Here is a 25,656-nt window from a genome sequence, read left to right as displayed (position 1 = left end):
TGCAGTGCACCCCCTTGTAAGAAACTCTAGATCCAGCACACGCTGCTTTGCTCCTTCAAAAACAATGTACTCTGTACAGCGTGACACTGATGTATAATTTCTCATACACCAGACTGAAAGAGTATTCCAACTTTCCAAGCACCTGTCTGCCCACATAGCTGCCGAGAAGAAGAACAGTCATGCCATTGAAGTGGGCTCAGAGCTGAACCTAAAAGCCACATTTTCCTGTTTACTTGGACTCAAAGGATAGGACAGAGATCCACTGGCTGTTCTCATACAGATTTCATCCAAGCCTCCACTCACAAAGGCAAGCACAGAGGATCGGATTGTGTGGACAAGTTGATTCTGTGGGATGTACACAGAGGACGATCTATTGGAGGTGTTACCAAAGACATTTACTTGCCTCCCGCTCTTCCTGTATAACGTCTCCGAGGCACTGCTGTTTTGGTAAGCTGGTGATCAGTACTCAGGACCTTACTTGGCTAGCAGCGATGTGGACCGGGTATGACGTGTCAGGATCAGTGTCGGCCACAGAGCTTGTTTTCTCTGTGCCCGTCGAACCTCACATGGACATTTCTTATGCCGTCCACAAAGAGGACTTCAAGACTTTATGGAATTATATTCATAAATGAAAGGACGAAGTAACATGGGAGGAAGTGGACAATTTATTCCAATGTCTTTACTCGCATTTCTTCAGACACTTTAGAATCCAGGAAATGCAGGAACGTTTTAAAGAGAGAGGCTATCCCGCACATCTGATAAAACATCCGATACACCCCCGTAACACTAACCATCAATCAGGAAAGCGCATTCCATTTGTCCACACATACCATCCATGCGCAAGAAAAATGGAGAACAGCCTCAGATCCCATTGGCATCTTTTGACTAGGGCCTACCAGATATTGAGGAATTTAAAAACCCAATCCTCATGTGCAACAGACGCCCAAAGAACCTACGAGACCTACTAGTTCGAGCAGACATTGGTTCAGCCACTAAGACAACTCGCCAGACATTCCTAAGGACACCAAAGAAAGGCACATTTCCCTGCCACCATTGCATACAGTGTTCACATGTACAAAAAGGTAACAGCATCTCTCATCCATACACAGGCAAACAATTTCTAATTAACGATTTCTTCACATGCGATTCCGACTTTGTAGTCTATACACTCAAATGCCCATGTGGACTTGTCTACGTCGGCGAAACCACACAAACCATTCGCAATAGAATATGCCAACACAAATCATCAATACGCAAACAAAATCTCCTGCTACCCGTTCCATACCATTTCAACCAGGCCTCACATTCCATCTCCCAATTGAAATATCAAGTTATAGAACACATCCCAGCACCGAGAAGGGGTGGCGACAGAGTTAAGCTACTCAAACAAAGGGAGGCCTTCTGGATCCACAAATTGGAAAGTAGCCACCTTTTGCTTTGATTACTGCTTTGCACACTCTTGGCATTCTCTTGATGAGCTTCAAGAGGTAGTCCCCTGAAATGGTCTTCCAACAGTCTTGAAGGAGTTCCCAGAGATGCTTAGCACTTGTTGGCCCTTTTGCCTTCACTCTGCGGTCCAGCTCACCCCAAACCATCTCGATTGGGTTCAGGTCTGGTGATTGTTGAGGCCAGGTCATCTGGCGCAGCACCCCATCACTCTCCTTCATGGTCAAATAGCCCTTACTTTCAAAGTTTTCCCAATTTTTCGGCTGACTGGCTGACCTTCATTTCTTAAAGTAATGATGGCCACTCGTTTTTCTTTACTTAGCTGCTTTTTTCTTGCCATAATACAAATTCTAACAGTCTATTCAGCAGGACTATCAGCTGTGTATCCACCTGACTTCTCCTCAACGCAACTGATGGTCCCAACCCCATGTATAAGGCAAGAAATCCCACTTATTAAACCTGACAGGGCACACCTGTGAAGTGAAAACCATTTCAGGGGACTACCTCTTGAAGCTCATCAAGAGAATGCCAAGAGTGTGCAAAGCAGTAATCAAAGCAAAAGGTGGCTACTTTGAAGAACTTAGAATATGACATATTTTCAGTTGTTTCACACTTGTTTGTTATGTATATAATTCCACATGTGTTAATTCATAGTTTTGATGCCTTCAGTGTGAATCTACAATTTTCATAGTCATGAAAATAAAGAAAACTCTTTGAATGAGAAGGTGTGTCCAAACTTTTGGTCTGTACTGTATATATATGGAGAAACATTATTCCCTCACATCTTCTACACTTAAATTTCGTCTCCTCCATCCCCATATACAGGCTCTGTTGCCATACAACCAGTCACTCGAGCGCTGACACACCCCCATGACATACTTTCGGTCGGTGGAACGCATCATTTCCATAGTATGCGTTCCATTTAACATACTTCCGCTCATACTTAGGCCATCCCCTCGTTCTACATAATACACTGCCACTTAGATCCCCTCATCCTACATCACCACCCTTTGTCCTGTCCGCCGTCTTTCTCCTTTGCTCCTATGTACCTGCGGTACTGTTCTGCGCTCCACCAACACACTTCCGGTTGCAGCCATGCATTGGGCTTAGGGCTCTTTAACACGAGAGGATCCTGTGCGGGTAATCCACTGCGTGAAAGAGTGCCATGCCCCGCTTCGGACAGCAGAGACACAGAACATTAACATGACTGATAATGCTCTGTGCCTCTCAGTGATCTTTTTACTACAAAATCACAGTGACAACTTTATCAATCATGTTAATGCTCCGTGTCTTTGCTGTCCAAGATGGGGCTTGGCTTTCTTTCACGCGGTGGATCACCCGCACGGCATCCGCTTGTGTGAAAGAGCCCTTAGTGTAAATAAAATCTGCCGCCTCTTTGTAAAAATGGGGGCCCGATCCAAAGTTTGCACTGGGGCCCATAACACTCTAGTTATGCCACTGAGCACCACCATCTGATACAGACCGTATTAGCAGGAGGCAGCATTTCAGCAACATGGTAGAAAAGTATGTGTCCACACATCTGCACGTACAGACTGATGTGTCTGCCCCATTTAACTTCTGGGTCTCCAAATTGGACACATGGCCTGTGCTTTCCCTTGATGCCTTGCAGGTGCTGGCCTGTCCTGCGGCAAGTGTATTGTTCGAACATGAGTTTAGCACAGCAGAGGGTGTGATAACGGACAGGCGCATCCGCCTGTCCACAGCCAATGTGGACAAGCTCACATTCATAAAAATGAACCAGGCATGAATCCCACAGGACTTTTCCGTACCTTCGGATGAGTAGACAAGTATACTGGCCCCACCCAGCCATTTTTATACTTCAACACAGTTTGTTTGCTCTTTTTGGCATTTCCCAATGTTTTGGACCCCCCCCCCCCCCCCCCAAAAAAAAAAAAAAGAAGAACAAAAAAAATTAAATAATGAAAAAAAAAAAACAAAACTGTGTTGGCTACCTCCTTCGCCTCTTCCACCTACAACACCATGTCAACCTCATCCTCCACTCGGACGTCCACCTCCTGGTTCATGATTATTATTTGTTATATTTGCAGAGTAGAGAAGTATACGGGCTGCACCCAGCCATTGTTATACTCCAGTGCAGTTTGTTCGTTTTGTTTGCCATTTCCCAATGTTTTGGGGCCTCCCCAAAAAAAATAAAAATTTAAGAAAAAAAAATTGGGGTGAAATTACACCCTGATACTACAAATTTTGCTATGTTCATGTTCTTTTATAAATAAGTACATCCATTTTTCCTTGATGAAATTACGACCTGATACTACAGATTTTAGAGTGTTCATGTTTTTTGTTTGTTTTTAAACTCGTTTTATTGAACAGATACAATAAACAAAGTAATATCAATAAAGAGTGGGTATAAAAACCCAATTCAAATATACAGGTATACACTGACATCAATGTACAAAAGCAATGTTTTTGCAATAGAAGCTAAGGCAGCATTCAATAATTGAGCAGAGTATAGAGTATGGGGAGAGGAGCACCATGATCTCCATATCCCCCAGAATTTGTCGGGACAACCTCTGTGTTTATATACTATGTTTTCATACGGAATGATTGTATTCACAAGGGTTTTCCATTAAGACAAGGAAGGACCTCTCTCACCCATCCATCTTAGAGCAATAGCTTTGCATGCCAAAAATAGGGATTCACTGAGAAATATCCAGACATAAAGAGGATATGTAGCTTCATCTAAAACACCAAATAAACATATGATAGGATGAGTGGGAATTGGAAGGCTCAAAAGATCTGAGAGAAATTTAACAATCTCTTCCCAGAACTTGTGTATATATGGGCATGCCCAAATGAGATGCCAGAAGTCTGCATCCTCTCTAGAGCATCTGTGGCACCTTGTATGTGCTAACATTCCCATTTTTTATAAACGGGAGGGTGACTGATAGCTTTGATGGAGAATGCATACTTAAATGAACTTGTTATTGACAGCGGGGGATACATTGAGAGGGGATTCAAGCACGTCTGGGATGTCCTCCTCTGTGACATCAGGGATCATGGCTAGAGATGAGCGAATTTCTTGAAAATTCGATTCGGCTGATTCACCAAATTTCACAAAACAATTTGCTTTGTGACGAATTACTAGCGGGTACAATGACAATAGTGCCGCCCCGTCATTGTACCCCTCAGATGCCGCGTTCATACATGAACAGTGTGAAGTTAACATTATAAAAAAACATTACATCAAACTTACTGCGTCCATTTGCGCGAAACGGGCCGGCTGCCGCCATCTAGCTTGAAGATCTCGGCTGAAATCACGCGCAGCGCGAGATTACGTCATCACGCCGGCCAACGTGATGATATAATCTCGCGCCGCACTGGATTTCGACTGAGATCTTCAAGCAAGATGGAGGCTGGCGGCCCTTCGCGCGCAAAAGGAGGCGGTAAGTTTGAATTCCAGGATTAATCGATTCGCTGACACAAAGCACGAGGAAATTCGACTTCTAGGCAAATCGAATAATTCATGAAATTCGGATCGAATTCGACTTCGTGGCCCACCACCTCCCAATAGCAGATATTTGTGCAGTCTGCAGTTTAGTTCCCAACACATGTGTATAAAAAGCAGATATAAATCTGCATGGTCCCAGTGACCAGAAGACCCCAATTAAGGGGTAGTTTGAGATTGTAACCCGAGTACCCGAAAAGTGTGTATGTATGGCGTGTCGTAGTTGCAAATATCTGTAAAAAGCCGTAAAAGGCAGTAAAAATTTGTCTCGCAGGGCAGCAAAAGTACAGAAAACATTGTTATGAAACAGATCACCCAGGGAAAACCCCATGAGTTCTCCAAAACCCAGAGTCCTGTAGAGACAGTAAATGGGCAAAGGCATGGTTATCTTATAGAGGGGCTTCAGCCATATGTCCCTGGAAGCCATATACGCCCTCCTATACCCATAAAGCCACTCTGTGTATGGGTAGAAGCATCTGGGGAAAGGGATTAGGTTGTCCCAACAGCAGCCACAGAGACCTGACATTCAAGTACAGGGCCAGATGGGCTTCCAAATTTGGAAGTTGTTCATACAGTATGGGGAAAGCCAGATCTTAAGATACCGTAGCTGTCCCGCCAAATAATAGAAATAAAAATCAGGTAAGGACACTACACAACCCCTCCCCCCCCCCTGCGCCTTGGGAGGGACGACATAATGTAGAGATTGATAATTTGGGTCTGGTAGAGCCCCATATAAACAGGGACAGGAGAGAGTTAAGCTGCTAGAAAAATGATTTGGGCACTATATATGGGGCATGTTCAAAAACATACAGACACTTAGGCAATAAAATCATCTTGTTGAGATTTACTCGGCCAGAGACTGACAGAGGTAGGTCTTTCCAGTTCTTAAATTTGACTTTGCAATAAGATAATAAAGGCTGAATATTGTGAGCGTGGAACGTGGCAGAGTTTTTAGTGATAACTAGGGTTGAGCAAACCCGTTAAAGTTCAGGTTCGGCCGAACTTCAGGTAAATGTTCGGGTTCGGGACCCGAACCTTACCCCAAACTCGGACTCCATTTAAGTCAATGGGGACCCGAACTTCTCTTTATTATTTTCCATCATAACATGGTTATAACAGAAAATAATAGCATTCTTAAAACAGAATGCTAAATAAAATGTCTATTGAGGGGTTAAAAAAATAAAATAAACTCACCTCATCCACTTGATCGCGCAGCCGGTATCTTCTTTTCTTCAGGACCTACAAAAGGACCTGCGGTGAAGTCACTGCGCTAACCACGTGGTGAGCGCAGTGACGTCACCGCAAGTCCTGCTAAATGAAGATAGAAGGTTCTTTTGCAGGTCCTGAAGAAAAGACGATACCGGCTGTGCGATCAAGTGGATGAGGTGAGTTTTTTTTTTTAACCCCTCAATAGACATTTTATATAGCATTATGTTTTAAGAATGCTATTGTCACATCTGTGACAGGTCCCAGAAGGTCTGAAAGATTATCTACGCATTAGTGATCTGACATCCTGTTTTGGTTTCACTTTGTCTGTGTGTTGCTGGTATGTCCACACCTCCTGTTCAGGTGTGGATCATGTGATCTTTACCTCATCCTATTTAGTCTGACTTTTCCCATCACTCCTTGCTTGGGATAGCTTCATTTGGTCTTGGAAGAGCTGGAGCGTGGTTCGTGTTGAAGTCCTGTTCATCCTTCATCCTCTGAAGTTAAGTGTTCCGCTTGTCGTGTTTTGTATCCCCCATCCAGAGGCGGCTCTAGACTTTGTGAGGCCTTAGGCGAAACCTAAACATGAGGCCCCCACGAAGATCGTTGGGATGCCCGTGATCTCCCGTACGGCGCCCCGTCTCAGTCCTCAAGAAATAAGCTGTGGCAACCACCGCACTGAGCGGTGGTGTGGTCAACACTCCCCCTCCATGCATCTCTATGGAAGACTCGGAGATACACAAGTGCTGTATCTGTGGCTCTCCCATAGATACATGGAGGGGGAGTGTTGACCACCGATCCGGGCACAAGGAGATCCGGAGTACCATACAGGAGATCGTGGGGGATCCCAACGGCCAGACCCCTCCGATCAGACACTTATCTCCTATCCTTTGGATAGTGGATTTATTTTCCTATCCCGAAGTATCCCTTTAATATTCAGTGACATCACAGTAAAGGGTTAATATGCACAGTGACAACACAGTACTGGGCTTATATTCACAGTGCATATTAACACTTTGCATTAACCCTGGCCCAGTTCTCTAAATCGACCCTCCCCCCACACACCGCATTGTGCTGTACTTGCTATACAGCAGCACATACCTGTCACATCCAGAGCCTTCAGGTGACGTCTCCTCCAATGTAGATCTTCTCTGTCATCGTCTTCTCCATTCGGTCCGGACAACTTCTCTCAGCTGCCTCGTATCTGCAGAGTGTGACACACAGACATCTTAGTGTCCTCACATTTCTATCATCATCCCCCAACCTGGAGTCCTCACAGTGTTATCCTGCTGCTCACTGTGCCCCCCAATACTATCCTGAAGAAATAATAGTGCCCCCAAAGCAATAGTGCTCCTCATGGTGCTCCACCAATAGTAATTCCCTTCTAGAATGCCCCCATTATGTAATCTGCCCCACACTATGTAATTTGCCCCCATTAAGTAATTTGTCCGCCACACTGCCCCATCAAGTAATTTGTCCGCCACACTGCCCCCATCAAGTAATTTGCCCGGCACACTGCCCCCATCAAGTAATTTGCCCGCCACACTGCCCCCATCAAGTAATTTGCCCGGCACACTGCCCCCATCAAGTAATTTGTCCGCCACACTGCCCCCATCAAGTAATTTGTCAACCACACTGCCCCATCAAGTAATTTGCCCGCCACACTGCCCCCATTATGTAATTTGCCCGCCACACTGCCCCATCATGTAATTTGCCCCCCCACACTGCCCCATCATGTAATTTGCCCCCCCACACTGCCCCCATCATGTAATTTGCCCCCCCACACTGCCCCCATTAAGTAATTTGCCCCCCACACAGCCCCCATTAAGTAATTTGCCCCCCACACTGCCCGCATTAAGTAATTTTCCCCCCACATTGCCCCATTAAGTAATTTGCCCCCCACACTGCCAGGGAGGGGGGACAGCAGCCAGCAGGACAAGGACACACACCTGAACACCTTGGAAGATACTTCTTCGGTTCAGTGGCACCAGTCCACACTCCACAGTGACAGTCCACCACCACTGACACTGTCTTCAGGGCTGTGCTGGCAGCAGCCAGAATGGTCAGGTCGGGTCACCGGACAACAGACACAGCCGGTGAGGTGAGCAGGAACCTGGGGGCTGGCGCTCCTTCTCTCCCTGCCTGTGCAGCACTCTAAGGGCAGGGCGGGTCTGCAGTTGCATTTAGAGATGGCGGCACGCTCTGACGACATTTAGAGACGGCGGCACGCTCTGAGCCCCAGCAGCCTCTGCTCTCTTAAAGAGGCAGAGAGCAGAGGGGCTTGAGCGGCCTTGCCGCGGCGGCTCGTCTTAAGTTAACTTAACTAGAACTAGGTCCGGGGAAGCAGACAATTAAATTGTGGCGGTGTCAGGTGCTGGTGGGAGCCAGAGCGAGGCCCCCACCAGCGCGAGGCCTTAGGCGGTGGCCTAAGTGGCCGAATGGAAGAGCCGCCTCTGCCCCCATCCCCCGGTTGTTTACTAGGCCTCAGTGAGACGCTAGTTCCTTCTGCCCTGTCATTATCTTTAGGGCATCTAAGGGTCACCAGGGTTTTCTAGGTTCCCGTGTATGGGTATCTCTACCATCGAGAGGTGCCCATATAGATAGGAGTTAGGGCCAGGAGCAGGGTTTTATAGGTGGTGACCCTTTTCCTTCCCTAGCGGTGAGGCCTATTGTCTTTTCCCTTCCTTCTTGATTGTCTTTTGGTGTTCTCCCCTACTACATCCATGACATTATCCCAAGCCCATACCGCCATTTTTGTTCTGATCTGTGCAGCTATGGATACTATGTCTGCCCTGGTCGAACAGATGCAGAATCTGACTTTGGAGGTAGCAGACCTCCGCGCAACTGTCTTGCAGATTCAGAGTTCACAGGCTGCTGGTTCCGGTGGTGGGTCCCAGGCCTGTCCTGAACCGAAGGTTGCTCTCCCGGACAGGTTTTCCGGGGGTAGTGGCAATTTCATCCGGTTCAGGGAGTCATGTAAATTATACTTTAAGCTGCGTCCATACTCTTCTGGGGATGAGTGTCAACGTGTGGGTATGATTATTTCATTGCTTAAAGAGGACGCCCAATCTTGGGCTTTTTCTCTGCCGACCGGATCACTGTCCCTCCGGTCGGTAGATGAATTCTTCAGAGCCTTGGGTCTCATCTACGATGACCCGGATCGGATCTCTCAGGCCGAGACCAAGTTACGGAGTTTGCGGCAGGGAGTACGTTCCACGGAGACCTATTGCTCTGAATTTAGGAGATGGGCTACCGATACTGAATGGAACGATCCTGCTCTCCGCAGCCAATTCTGTCAGGGTCTCTCTGAGAGACTGCAGGATGCGTTGGCCTTTCATGAAAATCCTGTGTCATTGGAGGCAGCTATGTCCCTTGCTGTACGTCTAGATAGACGCCTGAGGGAGAGATCTAGGGGTCCTCACCTTCAGGACGTACTGTCCAATAAGGGTACTGCTTCCTTTGACACTTATGGTGGAGAGACACTGGTAGTTGCGCCTTGTGATGAGCCTATGCAGTTAGGAGGAGCTACTCCTGGCAAAAGCTTGGGTCATGTGAAAGGAGTCTGCTTTTATTGTGGCAAGAAGGGACATTTTGTGAACATTTGTCTGTACTTTCAGCATCAAGGTGTAAACAAAAAGAAAAAACCTTTTAATACTCAAATTACTATTGGTGGTGTGGATGGGGAGCAAGAAAACCTACTTTTGTCTTTTACTGGCAGTACCCTTTTCTCCTGTCTGCCGAGGTGGCGCTAGAGTCCAAAACTGTGAAAATCGAAGCATTTATCGACAGTGGGGCAGGAGTTAACTTGATTGATGGAGAGTTTGTACGCATTCATGGGTTGACTACTAATGCATTAGAGAAAAGTATTTCTGTCTTTGCAATTGACTCAGCACCTCTCACCCAAAAATGCCTATCGCAGGTAGTGAATGACATTCATTTAAGAGTGGGTGATTTGCATCAGGAATCTATCTCCTGGTATGTATTGGAGGGTCTGCCTTCTCCGTTGGTGTTGGGCTTACCATGGTTAAGCAAACATAACCCTAACATCGACTGGCAAGCGAGACAGATTCTCGATTGGAGTGATTTTTGCATGGACAACTGTCTTAATGCATCATTCTCTGTGGTGACAACTAAAACTGTACCCTCGTTCGTTTCCCGTCAATCTTATTCCCGGAGATAAATTGCCCAAATCTCGGTTGTATAATCTTTCGGAACCCGAAAGAAAGGCCATGCGAGAGTATATTACCGAGAGTTTGGCAAAGGGACATATTAGACCATCCAAGTCACCAGTGGCTGCTGGGTTTTTCTTTGTAAAGAAAAAAGATGGTACTCTGAGACCATGCCTCGACTTTCGTGAGCTCAATCCTACTACCGTCCGTGATCCTTACCCCCTTCCTTTGATTCCGGATTTGTTTAGTCAGATTGTCGGTGCCAAGGTGTTCTCTAAGTTGGATCTGAGGGGGGAATATAATCTGTTAAGGATCAAGGAGGGGGATGAGTGGAAGACCGCATTTAATACCCCTGAGGGTCATTTTGAAAACCTGGTCATGCCCTTTGGGTTAATCAATGCTCCTGCGGTTTTTCAACACTTTGTCAATGACATCTTTCATCATCTGGTGGGGAGGTTTGTCGTTGTATACCTTGATGACATACTAATTTATTTGCCTGATATGGAGACTCATCAGGATCATGTGAGACAGGTGTTACAGATCCTAAGAGAATAAGTTGTATGCTAAGATGGAAAAGTGTGTATTTGCTGTACAGGAAGTGCAATTTCTGGGTTACCTGCTCTCATCCTGAGGTTTTCGTATGGATCCCGAGAAGGTCCGTGTCGTGTTGGACTGGGATCGACCCGAAAATCTAAAAAGCGCTTATGCGGTTTTTTGGGGTTTACCAATTACTACCGTAAATTTATCTTAAACTTCCTTAGGCATTGAAAATCCATAACGTATTTCATAAATCGTTGCTAAAGAAATGTGTCGAACATGTTGAGCCGTCCTCCTTGCCTCCTGATCCTGTCATGGTGGACGGCAGTTTAAAATTTCAGATCAGCAGGATTATGGACTCCCGAGTTCTCTGGAGATCCCTCATTGGAGAGGGTACGGACCAGAGGAGAGGATGTGGGTTCCAGCGACCGATGTTAATGCTAGTCGTCTGGTGAGAGCATTCCACAGAACTCATCCTAAAAAGGTCGGTCCTGGGTGCCCAGAGGTCACTCGTATAAGGGGGGTACTGTCACATCTGTGACAGGTCCCAGAAGTTCTGAAAGATTATCTACGCATTAGTGATCTGACAGCCTCTTTTGGTTTCACTTTGTCTGTGTGTTGCTGGTATGTCCACACCTCCTGTTCAGGTGTGGATCATGTGACCTTTACCTCATCCTATTTAGTCTGACTTTTCCCATCACTCCTTGCTTGGGATAGCTTCATTTGGTCTTGGAAGAACTGGAGTGTGGTTCGTGTTGAAGTCCTGTTCATCCTTCATCCTCTGAAGTTAAGTGTTCCGCTTGTTGTGTTTTGTATCCCCCCCCTTCCCCGGTTGTTTACTAGGCCTCAGTGAGACGCTAGTTCCTTCACCAGGGAAGGAACAGGTGGTCTCTGCCCTGTCATTATCTTTAGGGCATCTGAGGGTCACTAGGGTTTTCTAGGTTCTCGTGTATGGGTATCTCTACCATTATTATTTATAATGGAAAATAATAAAATCACCTGAACACCGAACCCGAACCCGAATTTCAGTGAAAAAGTCTGGGTTCGGGTGCGGGTCTGGGTACCCGAACTCGCAAAGTTCGGTACGAACCCGAACTTTGCAGATCAGGTTCGCTCAACTGGGGAACTACAGGGAGATCAATACTGATGGTAGACCAATGAGCATCATATCATGGCAATAAGGGGGATTTGGACCAGTTGATCTGAAGTCCACAGTACCGACCAAAGTCATTTATAATAGTCATAGCATAAGGTCGTCTGCATACAGCCCCACTCTGTCTTCCCTGTACCCAGCCCGTATACCACTTTACAGGTGGTCCTGATGAAGTCGGATAGCAAGGGGCTCAATAGCTTGTGCGAACAGCAGGAGAGAGAGAGAAAAATAACTGAAATAAAGTGGCCTAAATGGGAGGAAATGCTCAAAAACCCCAAACACTGTGGCGTGTTTATAACCGGAGGAGCAATTCCTCTGCATGTGATCCGTTGCTAACAGCAATCCCCAGCAAAAATGCAGCAGACCACATGCACTACAATGGCATCCTACACAAGATGGGATAATGTGTGGATGCAAATATAAAAATACATAGATCACTGCGAAAGGTGCACCACAATGATATGCAACTGACCACACTGGCTAATCCCTCAAGCTGATGTTAAGAACTGAGACTTTAGGAACACATCGGAGCCCTTTTGCACCACCGTCAAGGTATCGCAGCATGGCATGGGTTCCTACTAGTGATGAGCGAGCATGTGTCACAGCGGACGTGCACAGTTAACCAGATAACACACCAACCAGGCTCTGGACGAGAGACAGGGGAAGGGTCACCTCCTAATTTATCCCTGACCTCTTTCCCTGCAATGCTCAGCCCACAGACAAACCTTGATGGTAGATTTGCTGTGTCCACCAGCCTATACTAACAGAACCCTGAACTCCCTGAGATGGTGAAGTGGGGAGAAAGGAGCAGCCTGCTCGCACAGAACCTGGATGGGTAAGATGACATAAACAACCAAACAAGAAAAGACACTTATCTGCTGAGAGCAGGAACAAACAGCCAACCTTCCTTCCAAACTTCCCAGACAATAATGAACAGTATAATCCGCTCCGGGCACTGGGCTGAGGAGCTATTTAAACTAATGACTCCACCCAGTGCACCTGATGAGGGGCGGATCCAGCACGACTCCAAAACAAACACTAAACTCGTGCTGCAATCCTGGCCGACCTCCGCACATCGTCAGAGTGGGGCATGACAGTACCCCCCCTTCTACGGGTGACCTCCGGACACCTCGGACCAACCTTATCCGGATGGGACCTATGAAAGGCCCTCACCAGTCGGCTGGCATTGACATCCGACGCCGGAACCCACATCCTCTCCTCAGGACCGTATCCCCTCCAGTGAACCAGGTACTGGAGGGAACCCCACAGAACTCTCGAGTCGAGAATCCTGGAGATCTCGAACTCCAAGTTTCCCTCGACCAGGCAATGGCGATGGTACCACCGGTTTAACATATTTTTTTACTAAAGACTTGTGGAAGACATCGTGGATCCTCCAAGTCTGCGGCAGATCAAGTCGAAATGCCACAGGATTGATCACAGCAGAAATCTTATATGGACCAACAAATCTTGGACCCAGTTTCCAAGATGGCATTCTCAACTTGATATTCCTAGTGGACAACCACACCAAATCACCCACACACAGGTCCGGACCAGTCACACGTCTCCTGTCAGCCATTCGTTTATACCTCTCACCCATCCTCTCCAAATTCCCTTGAATCCCCCGCCAGATAGAGAATAAAGCAGAAGAGAATCTCTCCTCCTCTGGCATCCCGGAGGAACCAGACCCAGAAAAGGTACCAAACTGAGGATGGAAACCGTATGCGCCAAAAAATTGCGACTTACCCGTGGACTCCTGCCTACGGTTATTCAATGCAAATTCTGCTAAGGGCAAGAATGAGGACCAGTCCTCCTGATTCTCAGCCACAAAACACCTCAAGTAGGTCTCCAGGTTTTGATTGGTACGCTCCGTCTGACCATTCGACTGTGGATGAAAAGCCGACGAAAAAGAAAGTTGAATGCCAAGTCGAAAGCAGAACGCCCTCCAAAACCTGGAGACAAACTGCGTACCCCTATCAGAGACAATATCCGAAGGAATACCATGCAATTTAACAATATTATCCACAAAAATCTGCGCAAGAGTCTTAGCGTTAGGCAGACTTGTTAGTGGTATAAAATGAGCCATTTTACTGAAACGATCGACTACCACCAAAATCACTGTTCTCCCGGAGGAACTCGGTAGGTCCGTAATAAAGTCCATGGACAAATGTGTCCAAGGACGAGATGGAATACACAATGGAAGAAGGGAACCAGGCGGTCGAGTATGAGCAACCTTAGACCGAGCGCAGGTTTCACAAGCTGTCACGTAATTCTCAATACTCTTACGCAAACCTGGTCACCAGAACCTCTGGGACACCAGATCACAGGTGGACTTACCACCAGGATGTCCAGCGAGAACAGTATCGTGATGTTCCTTGAACACCTTGTATCGTAGGCCCTCAGGAACAAACAACCTCCCTGGGGGACACGAACCAGGAGCCCCCTTCTGAGTTCCCAACACCTCCATCTCCAATTCAGGGTACAGAGTGGAGACCACCACTCCATCCGCCAAAATCGGCGCTGGATCTTCTGAATCACCTCCCTCAGGGAAGCTGCGAGACAAGGCATCTGCCTTGACGTTCTTGACCCCTGGGCGAAAGGTAACCACGAAATTGAACCTGGTAAAAAAACAATGACCATCTGGCCTGTCTAGGGTTCAGACGCTTGGCAGATTGCAGGTAAGCCAAATTCTTATGGTCTGTATACACAGTAACAGGGTGAGAAGCCCCCAGTGACGCCATTCTTCAAAGGCCAACTTGATCGCCAACAACTCCCTATCTCCAACATCATAATTCCTCTCGGCGACCGAGAGCTTCCTGGAGAAGAAGGCACACGGGACCCACTTGCCAGGAGAAGGACCCTGCGAAAGCACCGCCCCAACCCCCACCTCTGATGCATCAACCTCGACCACGAATGGCTGAGATACATCCGGCTGCACCAGAATGGGAGCAGACGCAAAACGCTCCTTAATAGCCGAAAAGGCCTGCAATGCCTTATCCGACCAGACAGAGACATCAGCGCCCTTCTTGGTCATATCAGTAAGAGGTTTGACTAGCGTGGAACAATTCAAAATAAATTTTCTATAATAATTCGTAAACCCCAAAAATCGCATCAAAGCTTTCTGATTCTCCGGTTGGTCCCACTCCAGAACCGCCCGGACCTTTTCGGGGTCCATACGAAAACCAGAATCAGAAATCATGTATCCCAAAAATGGAAGCTCTTGCACCGCAAACAAACATTTCTCGAATTTGGCGTATAATTTATTCTCCCGAAGGATCGTCAAAACCTGTCTCACATGATCCTGATGGGTCTTCAGATCAGGAGAATAAACTAAAATGTCATCAAGGTAGACTACTACGAACCTCCCCACCAAATGATGAAAAATATCATTGACGAATCGCTGAAATACCGCTGGCGCATTCGTCAACCCAAAAGGCATTACCAGGTTCTCAAAATGACCCTCGTGCGTATTGAAGGCCGTTTTCCACTCATCCCCCTCCTTGATCCTGATCAGATTGTATGCTCCTCTCAAATCCAACTTGGAGAACACCTTGGCTCCAACAATCTGATCAAAAAGATCAGAGATCAAAGGCAGGGGATATGGATCCCGGACTGTACAGGGAGTGCAGAATTATTAGGCAAGTTGTATTTTTGAGGATTAATTTTATTATTGAACAACAACCATGTTCTCAATGAACCCCAAAAACTCATTAATATCAAAGCTGAATATTTTTGGAAGTAGTTTTTAGTTTGTTTTTAGTTTTAGCTATTTTAGGGGGATATCTGTGTGTGCAGGTGACTATTACTGTGCATAATTATTAGGCAACTTAACAAAAAACAAATATATACCCATTTCAATTATTTATTTTTACCAGTGAAACCAATATAACATCTCAACATTCACAAATATACATTTCTGACATTCAAAAACAAAACAAAAACAAATCAGTGACCAATATAGCCACCTTTCTTTGCAAGGACACTCAAAAGCCTGCCATCCATGGATTCTGTCAGTGTTTTGATCTGTTCACCATCAACATTGCGTGCAGCAGCAACCACAGCCTCCCAGACACTGTTCAGAGAGGTGTACTGTTTTCCCTCCTTGTAAATCTCACATTTGATGATAGACCACAGGTTCTCAATGGGGTTCAGATCAGGTGAACAAGGAGGCCATGTCATTAGATTTTCTTCTTTTATACCCTTTCTTGCCAGCCACGCTGTGGAGTACTTGGACGCGTGTGATGGAGCATTATCCTGCATGAAAATCATGTTTTTCTTGAAGGATGCAAACTTCTTCCTGTACCACTGCTTGAAGAAGGTGTCTTCCAGAAACTGGCAGTAGGACTGGGAGTTGAGCTTGACTCCATCCTCAACCCGAAAAGGCCCCACAAGCTCATCTTTGATGATACCAGCCCAAACCAGTACTCCACCTCCACCTTGCTGGCGTCTGAGTCGGACTGGAGCTCTCTGCCCTTTACCAATCCAGCCACGGGCCCATCCATCTGGCCCATCAAGACTCACTCTCATTTCATCAGTCCATAAAACCTTAGAAAAATCAGTCTTGAGATATTTCTTGGCCCAGTCTTGACGTTTCAGCTTGTGTGTCTTGTTCAGTGGTGGTCGTCTTTCAGCCTTTCTTACCTTGGCCATGTCTCTGAGTATTGCACACCTTGTGCTTTTGGGCACTCCAGTGATGTTGCAGCTCTGAAATATGGCCAAACTGGTGGCAAGTGGCATCTTGGCAGCTGCACGCTTGACTTTTCTCAGTTCATCGGCAGTTATTTTGCGCCTTGGTTTTTCCACACGCTTCTTGCGACCCTGTTGACTATTTTGAATGAAACGCTTGATTGTTCGATGATCACGCTTCAGAAGCTTTGCAATTTTAAGAGTGCTGCATCCCTCTGCAAGATATCTCACTATTTTTGACTTTTCTGAGCCTGTCAAGTCCTTCTTTTGACCCATTTTGCCAAAGGAAAGGAAGTTGCCTAATAATTATGCACACCTAATATAGGGTGTTGATGTCATTAGACCACACCCCTTCTCATTACAGAGATGCACATCACCTAATATGCTTAATTGGTAGTAGGCTTTCGAGCCTATACAGCTTGGAGTAAGACAACATGCATAAAGAGGATGATGTGGTCAAAATACTAATTTGCCTAATAATTCTGCACGCAGTGTAATATGATTCAGCTCCCGGAAATCCAAACACGGTCTCAGTGATCCATCTTTCTTGTTCACGAAGAACAAACCTACAGCCACTGGAGACTTAGATTGTCTAATATGACCCTTTGCCAAACTCTCGGCGACATACTTTCGCATGACCTCTCTCTCGGGTTGAGAGAGGTTGTAGAGCCGAGACTTAGGCAACTTACCCCCCACAATGAGATTCACAGGACAATCATAGTCACGATGAGGGGGCAATTCCTGAGCCCCACCCTCCGCAAACACGTCCGAAAAATCTGAGAGATACTGAGGCAAGGCCGTAACGGACACTTCAGAAATAGATGTGACAAGACAATTATCCGAACAAAACTTGCTCCAACCAATGATTTGTCTCGCCTGCCAGTCTATAATTGGGTTATGTTTAGACAACCATGGCAACCCCAAAACTATTGGAGCTGGCAAATCCTTCATGACGAAACAGGAAATGATATCAGCATGTGAATCACCCACCCTTAAATGAATATCATGAACAACGTGAGTAAGGCTCCCTTGAGAAAGAGGGGAAGAATCAATGGCAAAAACACAAATCTCGTTCTCTAACGTGCAAATACTTAGTCCCAAACCCACAAGAAACAGAAAGTCAATCAAATTTACCCCAGCACCACAATCAAGAAAAACATCCACAAACACATTTCGAGACTCTAGCGCCACCATAGCTGAAAGGAGAAAACGGGAACTGCAGGGAACTTGCATACCAGTCTGCTCTACCACACCATTCATACTACCAAGTGTGAGGGAGGTTTTTTTTTCTTTTTCTTTTTTCTTTATCACTCTCCCCTGTGGTTCAACATACGGACAAGAAAAAACTAAATGACCCCTCTTTCCACAAAAGAAACATAAATTGTGCGCTTTACGAAAGTCTCTACTATCTGAATGGAAAGATATCTGACCTAACTGCATGGGTTCCTCTCCTAGGCCAGAATAACAAGCAATATCTCCCTGGGCAGCTGGTGGAACAAAACCACACGCGGGAGGAATCCCCTGCACAGAGGGACCCATACACCTCTCTCTGATACGTCTATCCAAACGTATCGCCAAAGACATTGCATTTTCCAAAGTCTCTGGGTATTCATGAAAAGCCAGAGCATCCTTCAACCTTTCAGATAACCCCTGACAAAACTGGCTACGTAACGCGGGGTCGTTCCACCCCGACTCAGTAGCCCACCTCCTAAACTCTGTACAGTAAACCTCAGCAGTATGTTTACCCTGTAGTAAGTTACGTAATTTTGACTCTGCCATTGAAACTCGATCTGGGTCATCGTAAATCAATCCCAGGGCTTTAAAAAATTCCTCCACCGACCGGAGAGCCAGAGAACCGGATGGCAGGGAAAAATCCCAGGATTGTGCGTCCCCTTTCAGCAAAGACATGACGATACCCACCCTCTGATCCTCATTACCTGATGAAAATGGGCACAATCGAAAGTACAACTTACATGATTCCTTGAAACGGAAAAAATCATCAGTACCCCCTGCAAATTTCTCCGGAAGAGCGACTTTAGGCTCCCCAACAATTTGACCTGTACCTGAAGCCAACACCCTCTGACACTGTGTGACCGTACTACGTAGTTCCGCAACCTCCAGGGACAAACCCTGCATGCAGTCAACCAGTGCATCAATTGACGCCATCACATAAACACTGAGAAATGGCGGTCACAGTTTGGCGGATTATAATGTCACGGCGGACGTGCACAGTATAACAGATAACACACCAACCAGGCTCTAGACGAGAGACAGGGGAAGGGTCCCTCCTAATTTATCCCTGACCTCTTTCCCTGCAATGCTCAGCCCACAGACAAACCTTGATGGTAGATTTGCTGTGTCCACCAGCCTATACTAACAGAACCCTGAACTCCCTGAGATGGTGAAGTGGGGAGAAAGGAGCAGCCTGCTCGCACAGAACCTGGATGGGTAAGATGACATAAACAACCAAACAAGAAAAGACACTTATCTGCTGAGAGCAGGAACAAACAGCCAACCTTCCTTCCAAACTTCCCAGACAATAATGAACAGTATAATCCGCTCCGGGCACTGGGCTGAGGAGCTATTTAACCACCTCCAGACCGCCTAACGCAGGATCGCGTTCCGGAGGTGGCAGCCCTGCGCAGAGTCACGAAATCTCGAGACCCGAGATTTCCTGTGAACGCGCGCACACAGGCGCGCGCGCTCACAGGAACGGAAGGTAAGAGAGTTGATCTCCAGCCTGCCAGCGGCGATCGTTCGCTGGCAGGCTGGAGATGTGTTTTTTTTAACCCCTAACAGGTATATTAGACGCTGTTTTGATAACAGCGTCTAATTACCTGCTACCTGGTCCTCTGGTGGTCCCCTTTGTTTGGATCGACCACCAGAGGACACAGGTAGCTCAGTAAAGTAGCACCAAGCACCACTACACTACACTACACCCCCCCCCGTCACTTATTAACCCCTTATTAGCCCCTGATCACCCCTGATCACCCCATATAGACTCCCTGATCACCCCCCTGTCATTGATTACCCCCCTGTCATTGATCAACCCCCTGTAAAGCTCCATTCAGACGTCCGCATGATTTTTACGGATCCACTGATAGATGGATCGGATCCGCAAAACGCATCCGGACGTCTGAATGAAGCCTTACACGGGCGTGATCAATGACTGTGGTGATCACCCCATATAGACTCCCTGATCACCCCCCTGTCATTGATTACCCCCCTGTCATTGATTACCCCCCTGTCATTGATCACCCCCCTGTAAAGCTCCATTCAGATGTCCGCATGATTTTTACTGATGCACTGATAGATGGATCGGATCCGCAAAACGCATCCGGACGTCTGAATGAAGCCTTACAGGGGCATGATCAATGACTGTGGTTATCACCCCATATAGACTCCCTGATCACCCCCCTGTCATTGATTACCCCCCTGTAAAGCTCCATTCAGATGTCCGCATGATTTTTACGGATGCACTGATAGCTGGATCGGATCCGCAAAACGCATACGGACGTCTGAATGAAGCCTTACAGGGGCATGATCAATGACTGTGGTTATCACCCCATATAGACTCCCTGATCACCCCCCTGTCATTGATTACCCCCCTGTAAAGCTCCATTCAGATGTCCGCATGATTTTTACGGATGCACTGATAGATGGATCGGATCCGCAAAACGCATCCGGACGTCTGAATGAAGCCTTACAGGGGCATGATCAATGACTGTGGTGATCACCCCATATAGACTCCCTGATCACCCCCCTGTCATTGATCACCCCCCCTGTCATTGATTACCCCCCTGTAAAGCTCCATTCAGATGTCCGCATGATTTTTACAGATGCACTGATAGATGGATCGGATCCGCAAAACGCATACGGACGTCTGAATGAAGCCTTACACGGGCGTGATCAATGACTGTGGTTATCACCCCATATAGACTCCCTGATCACCCCCCTGTCATTGATCACCCCCCTGTCATTGATCACCCACCCTGTCATTGATCACCCTCTGTAAGGCTCCATTCAGACATTTTTTTGGCCCAAGTTAGCGGAATTATTTTTTTTTTTCTTACAAAGTCTCATATTCCACTAACTTGTGTCAAAAAATAAAATCTCACATGAACTCACCATACCCCTCACGGAATACAAATGCGTAAAATTTTTTAGACATTTATATTCCAGACTTCTTCTCACGCTTTAGGGCCCCTAGAATGCCAGGGCAGTATAAATACCCCACATGTGACCCCATTTCGGAAAGAAGACACCCCCAGGTATTCCGTGAGGGGCATATTGAGTCCATGAAAGATTGAAATTTTTGTCCCAAGTTAGAGGAACGGGAGACTTTGTGAGAAAAAAATTAAAAATATCAATTTCCGCTAACTTGTGCCAAAAAAAAAAAAATTCTATGAACTCGCCATGCCCCTCATTGAATACCTTGGGGTGTCTTCTTTCCAAAATGGGGTCACATGTGGGGTATTTATACTGCCCTGGCATTCTAGGGGCCCCAAAGCGTAAGAAGAAGTCTGGTATCCAAATGTCTAAAAATGCCCTCCTAAAAGGAATTTGGGCACCTTTGCGCATCTAGGCTGCAAAAAAGTGTCACACATCTGGTATCGCCGTACTCAGGAGAAGTTGGGGAATGTGTTTTGGGGTGTCATTTTACATATACCCATGCTGAGTGAGATAAATATCTTGGTCAAATGCCAACTTTGTATAAAAAAATGGGAAAAGTTGTCTTTTGCCAAGATATTTCTCTCACCCAGCAAGGGTATATGTAAAATGACACCCCAAAACACATTCCCCAACTTCTCCCGAGTACGGAGATACCACATGTGTGGCACTTTTTTGCAGCCTAGGTGGGCAAAGGGGCCCACATTCCAAAGAGCACCTTTAGGATTTCACAGGTCATTTACCTACTTACCACACATTAGGGCCCCTGGAAAATGCCAGGGCAGTATAACTACCCCACAAGTGACCCCATTTTGGAAAGAAGACACCCCAAGGTATTCTGTGAGGGGCATGGCGAGTTCCTAGAATTTTTTATTTTTTGTCACAAGTTAGTGGAAAATGCTGATTTTTTTTTTTCATACAAAGTCTCATATTCCACTAACTTGTGACAAAAAATAAAAACTTCCATGAACTCACTATGCCCATCAGCGAATACCTTGGGGTCTCTTCTTTCCAAAATGGGGTCACTTGTGGGGTAGTTATACTGCCCTGGCATTCTAGGGGCCCAAATGTGTGGTAAGGAGTTTGAAATCAAATTCTGTAAAAAATGACCTGTGAAATCCGAAAGGTGCTCTTTGGAATATGGGCCCCTTTGCCCACCTAGGCTGCAAAAAAGTGTCACACATCTGGTATCTCCGTACTCAGGAGAAGTTGGGGAATGTGTTTTGGGGTGTCATTTTACATATACCCATGCTGGGTGAGAGAAATATCTTGGCAAAAGACAACTTTTCCCATTTTTTTATACAAAGTTGGCATTTGACCAAGATATTTATCTCACCCAGCATGGGTATATGTAAAAAGACACCCCAAAACACATTTCTCAACTTCTTCTGAATACAGAGATACCAGATGTGTGACACTTTTTTGCAGCCTAGGTGGGCAAAGGGGCCCATATTCCAAAGAGCACCTTTCGGATTTCACTCGTCATTTTTTACAGAATTTGATTTCAAACTCCTTACCACACATTTGGGCCCCTAGAATGCCAGGGCAGTATAACTACCCCACAAGTGACCCCATTTTGGAAAGAAGACACCCCAAGGTATTCTCTGATGGGCATAGTGAGTTCATAGAACTTTTTATTTTTTGTCACAAGTTAGTGGAATATGAGACTTTGTAAGAAAAATAAATAAATAGAAAAAAATCATCATTTTCCGCTAACTTGTGACAAAAAATAAAAAGTTCTATGAACTCACTATGCCCATCAGCGAATACCTTAGGGTGTGTACTTTCCGAAATGGGGTCATTTGTGGGGTATTTGTACTGTCTGGGCATTGTAGAACCTCAGGAAACATGACAGGTGCTCAGAAAGTCAGAGCTGCTTCAAAAAGCGGAAATTCACATTTTTGTACCATAGTTTGTAAACGCTATAACTTTTACCCAAACCATTTTTTTTTACCCAAACATTTTTTTTAATCAAAGACATGCAGAACAATAAATTTAGAGCAAAATTTATATATGGATGTAGTTTTTTTTGCAAAATTTTACAACTGAAAGTGAAAAATGTCATTTTTTTGCAAAAAAATCGTTAAATTTCGATTAATAACAAAAAAAGTTAAAATGTCAGCAGCAATGAAATACCACCAAATGAAAGCTCTATTAGTGAGAAGAAAAGGAGGTAAAATTCATTTGGGTGGTAAGTTGCATGACCGAGCAATAAATGGTGAAAGTAGTGTAGGTCAGAAGTGTAAAAAGTGGCCTGGTCTTTCAGGGTGTTTAAGCACTGGGGGCTGAAGTGGTTAAACTAATGACTCCACCCAGTGCACCTGATGAGGGGCGGATCCAGCACGACTCCAAAACAAACACTAAACTCGTGCTGCAATCCTGGCCGACCTCCGCACATCGTCAGAGTGGGGCATGACAGCATGTTCAGCTGAATACCTGTTCGGCTCGAGCATCGCTATGCTCGGCACATGGCGGTACTCGGCTGAGTACCACATGTGCTCGAGCGCCATGCTCGACTCTTCCACCCCGCACGTTTCGTGGCTGCTATGCAGCCAATAAACGTGCAGATAAGTACTGCCATCACTGTAATGCCAGTAGCCATGTTGGCTACTGGCATTACAGTGATTGGCTCGCTGGAACGCGATATTGGGTGCTATATAGTACCCAATGACGCGGGTTTGGTTCATTGCGAGTCAGGGAGAGCTGTGCTGTAGAAGGGAAAGATAGTGTAGGGAGATTGTGATCGCAATATATTCCAGTTAATAACGTTTCAAAGACCCAAAAGTCCTTTTAAGGACTACTGTGTGTGGTGGCAGCAATTTAATTGTGCAAAGTTCTACTCAACATTTTTTTTATACTTTGAGAAATAGTGATTCTTTTGCTATATAGACTGTGTCTGCAGTGACTTGTGATATCTGTACAGCAATACCTTATGTGTGTCAGGGGCAGAGAAAGAAAGAATATTAGTGAAAACAATAATTTTTTAACCATAATCTATCCACATTTTTACTGTCAACGGTGTAATCCGTGAATTGCATGATCTGTGCTTCAACACCTTGTGTGATTGTCAGGCCCATACAGTGGATATAAAAAGTCTACACACCCCTAAATGTCTGGTTTCTGTAAAAAAATGAGACAAAGATAAATCATTTCAGAACTTTTTCCACCTTTTATGAGACCTATAAACTGTACAACTCAATTGAAAAACAAACTGAAATCTTTTAGGTAGAAGGAAGAAAAAATATAAAAATAAAATAATATGGTTGCATAAGTGTGCACACCCTTAAACTAATACTTTGTTGAAGCACCTTTTGATTTTATTACAGCACTCAGTCTTTTTGGGTATGAGTCTATCAGCATGGCACATTTTGACTTGGCAAGATTTGCCCACTCTTCTTGGCAAAAACACTCCAAATCTGTCAGATTGTGCACAGCCCTCTTCAGATCACCCCATAGATTTTCAATCGGATTCAGGTCTGGGCTCTGGCGGGGCCATTCCAAAACTTTAATCTTCTTCTGGTGAAGCCGTGCCTTTGTTGATTTGGATGTATGCTTTGGGTCGTTGTCATGCTGAAAGATGAAGTTCCTCTTCATGTTCAGCTTTATAGCAGAAGCCTGAAGGTTTTGTGCCAATATTGACTGGCATTTGGAACTGTTCATAATTCCCTCTAGCTTAAAGGGATTCTGTCATCAGATTTAACCCCTCTAACCTAAACATATGCTCATGTCCAGATTAATAAGAAGAATTCTAAGCTGGCCTTATTAAACCTCACTGTGGCTCTATTTGCCCCAAAAAACAGGTTTCTATAACCTGTCAATTACTTACTTAAGGTGCCCAAGGGAAGGTCCGTTAATACAGGGTGCCCGGCCGCACCCCTCGTTGTCCGGTGCCCAGCGCCCCATTCCCTGTCTTCAGTGCCTCTTCTACAGCTCAGCGCCGCCTCCGAAATCCTCCCCGTCCCTCTGCCAGATTCCGCGCCTGCGCACTAGGCTCAGCCTGATGCGCCCGTGCGGACTCCCGGCAGTGGCTTCGTTGAGTGAAGTGCGCATGCACCGGCCCGATGCACACTTCGCTTAACCCTGATATGACCTGAAGATTGACGCCAACTTCTCACAGCCCAGGAAAACCTGTCAGGAGCCGGATCACGCCCACAGACAGCAGGAGACAGAGGCTTGTTTTTGATCCCTTCTATTTCAGGCTGAGCCTAGTGCACAGGCGTGGGATCTGGCAGAGGGACAGGGAGGATTGTGGAGGCGGCGCTGAGCTGTAGAAGGCAGTGCTGAAGACAGGGAAGGAGGCCCTGTATTAAAAGACCTCCCCTTGGGCACCTTAAGTAAGTGATTGACAGGTTATAAAAACCAGTTTTTTGGGCAAATAGAGCCACAGTGAGGTTAAATAAGGCCAGCTTAGGATTCTTCTTATTAGTCTAGACATGAGCATATGTTTAGGTCAGAGGGGTTAAATTTTATGAAAGAATCAATTTAACTAAGGCCCCAGTTCCAGCTGAAGAAAAACAGCTCCAAACCATTATGCTGCCACCATCATGCTTCACTGTGGGCAGGGTATTCTTTTGGTGATGTGCAGTGTTGTTTTTGCGTCAAACATCTTTTGGAATTATGGCCAAAAAGTTCAACCTTAGTTTAACCACCTCAGCCCCCCTAGCTTAAACACCCTTAATCACCAGACCACTTTTTACAATTCTGCACTAGACTACTTTCACGGTTTATTGCTCGGTCATGCAACTTACCACCCAAATGAATTTTACCTCCTTTTCTTGTCACTAATAGAGCTTTCATTTGGTGGT

The 25,656-nt window shown here is 45.9% G+C and overlaps 1 long non-coding RNA gene across 1 annotated transcript; it reads right to left on the bottom strand.

Moving 5' to 3' along the window:
* Positions 1–1,792: 1,792 nt before the first annotated feature.
* Positions 1,793–24,784, bottom strand: LOC120986499. The gene is made up of 4 exons (XR_005775689.1): positions 24,678–24,784; positions 20,563–20,564; positions 11,418–11,428; positions 1,793–1,804 (listed from the first exon to the last, which is right to left on the bottom strand). It is a non-coding gene; the product is annotated as an uncharacterized LOC120986499 (long non-coding RNA).
* Positions 24,785–25,656: the final 872 nt, after the last annotated feature.

The sequence above is a fragment of the Bufo bufo genome, chromosome 1 (genome assembly GCF_905171765.1).
Source record: "Bufo bufo chromosome 1, aBufBuf1.1, whole genome shotgun sequence".
Taxonomy (NCBI): Eukaryota; Metazoa; Chordata; class Amphibia; order Anura; family Bufonidae; genus Bufo; species Bufo bufo.
The sequence above is the reverse complement of the archived record's forward strand: the minus strand, read 5'-3'. Positions and strand labels throughout refer to the sequence as shown.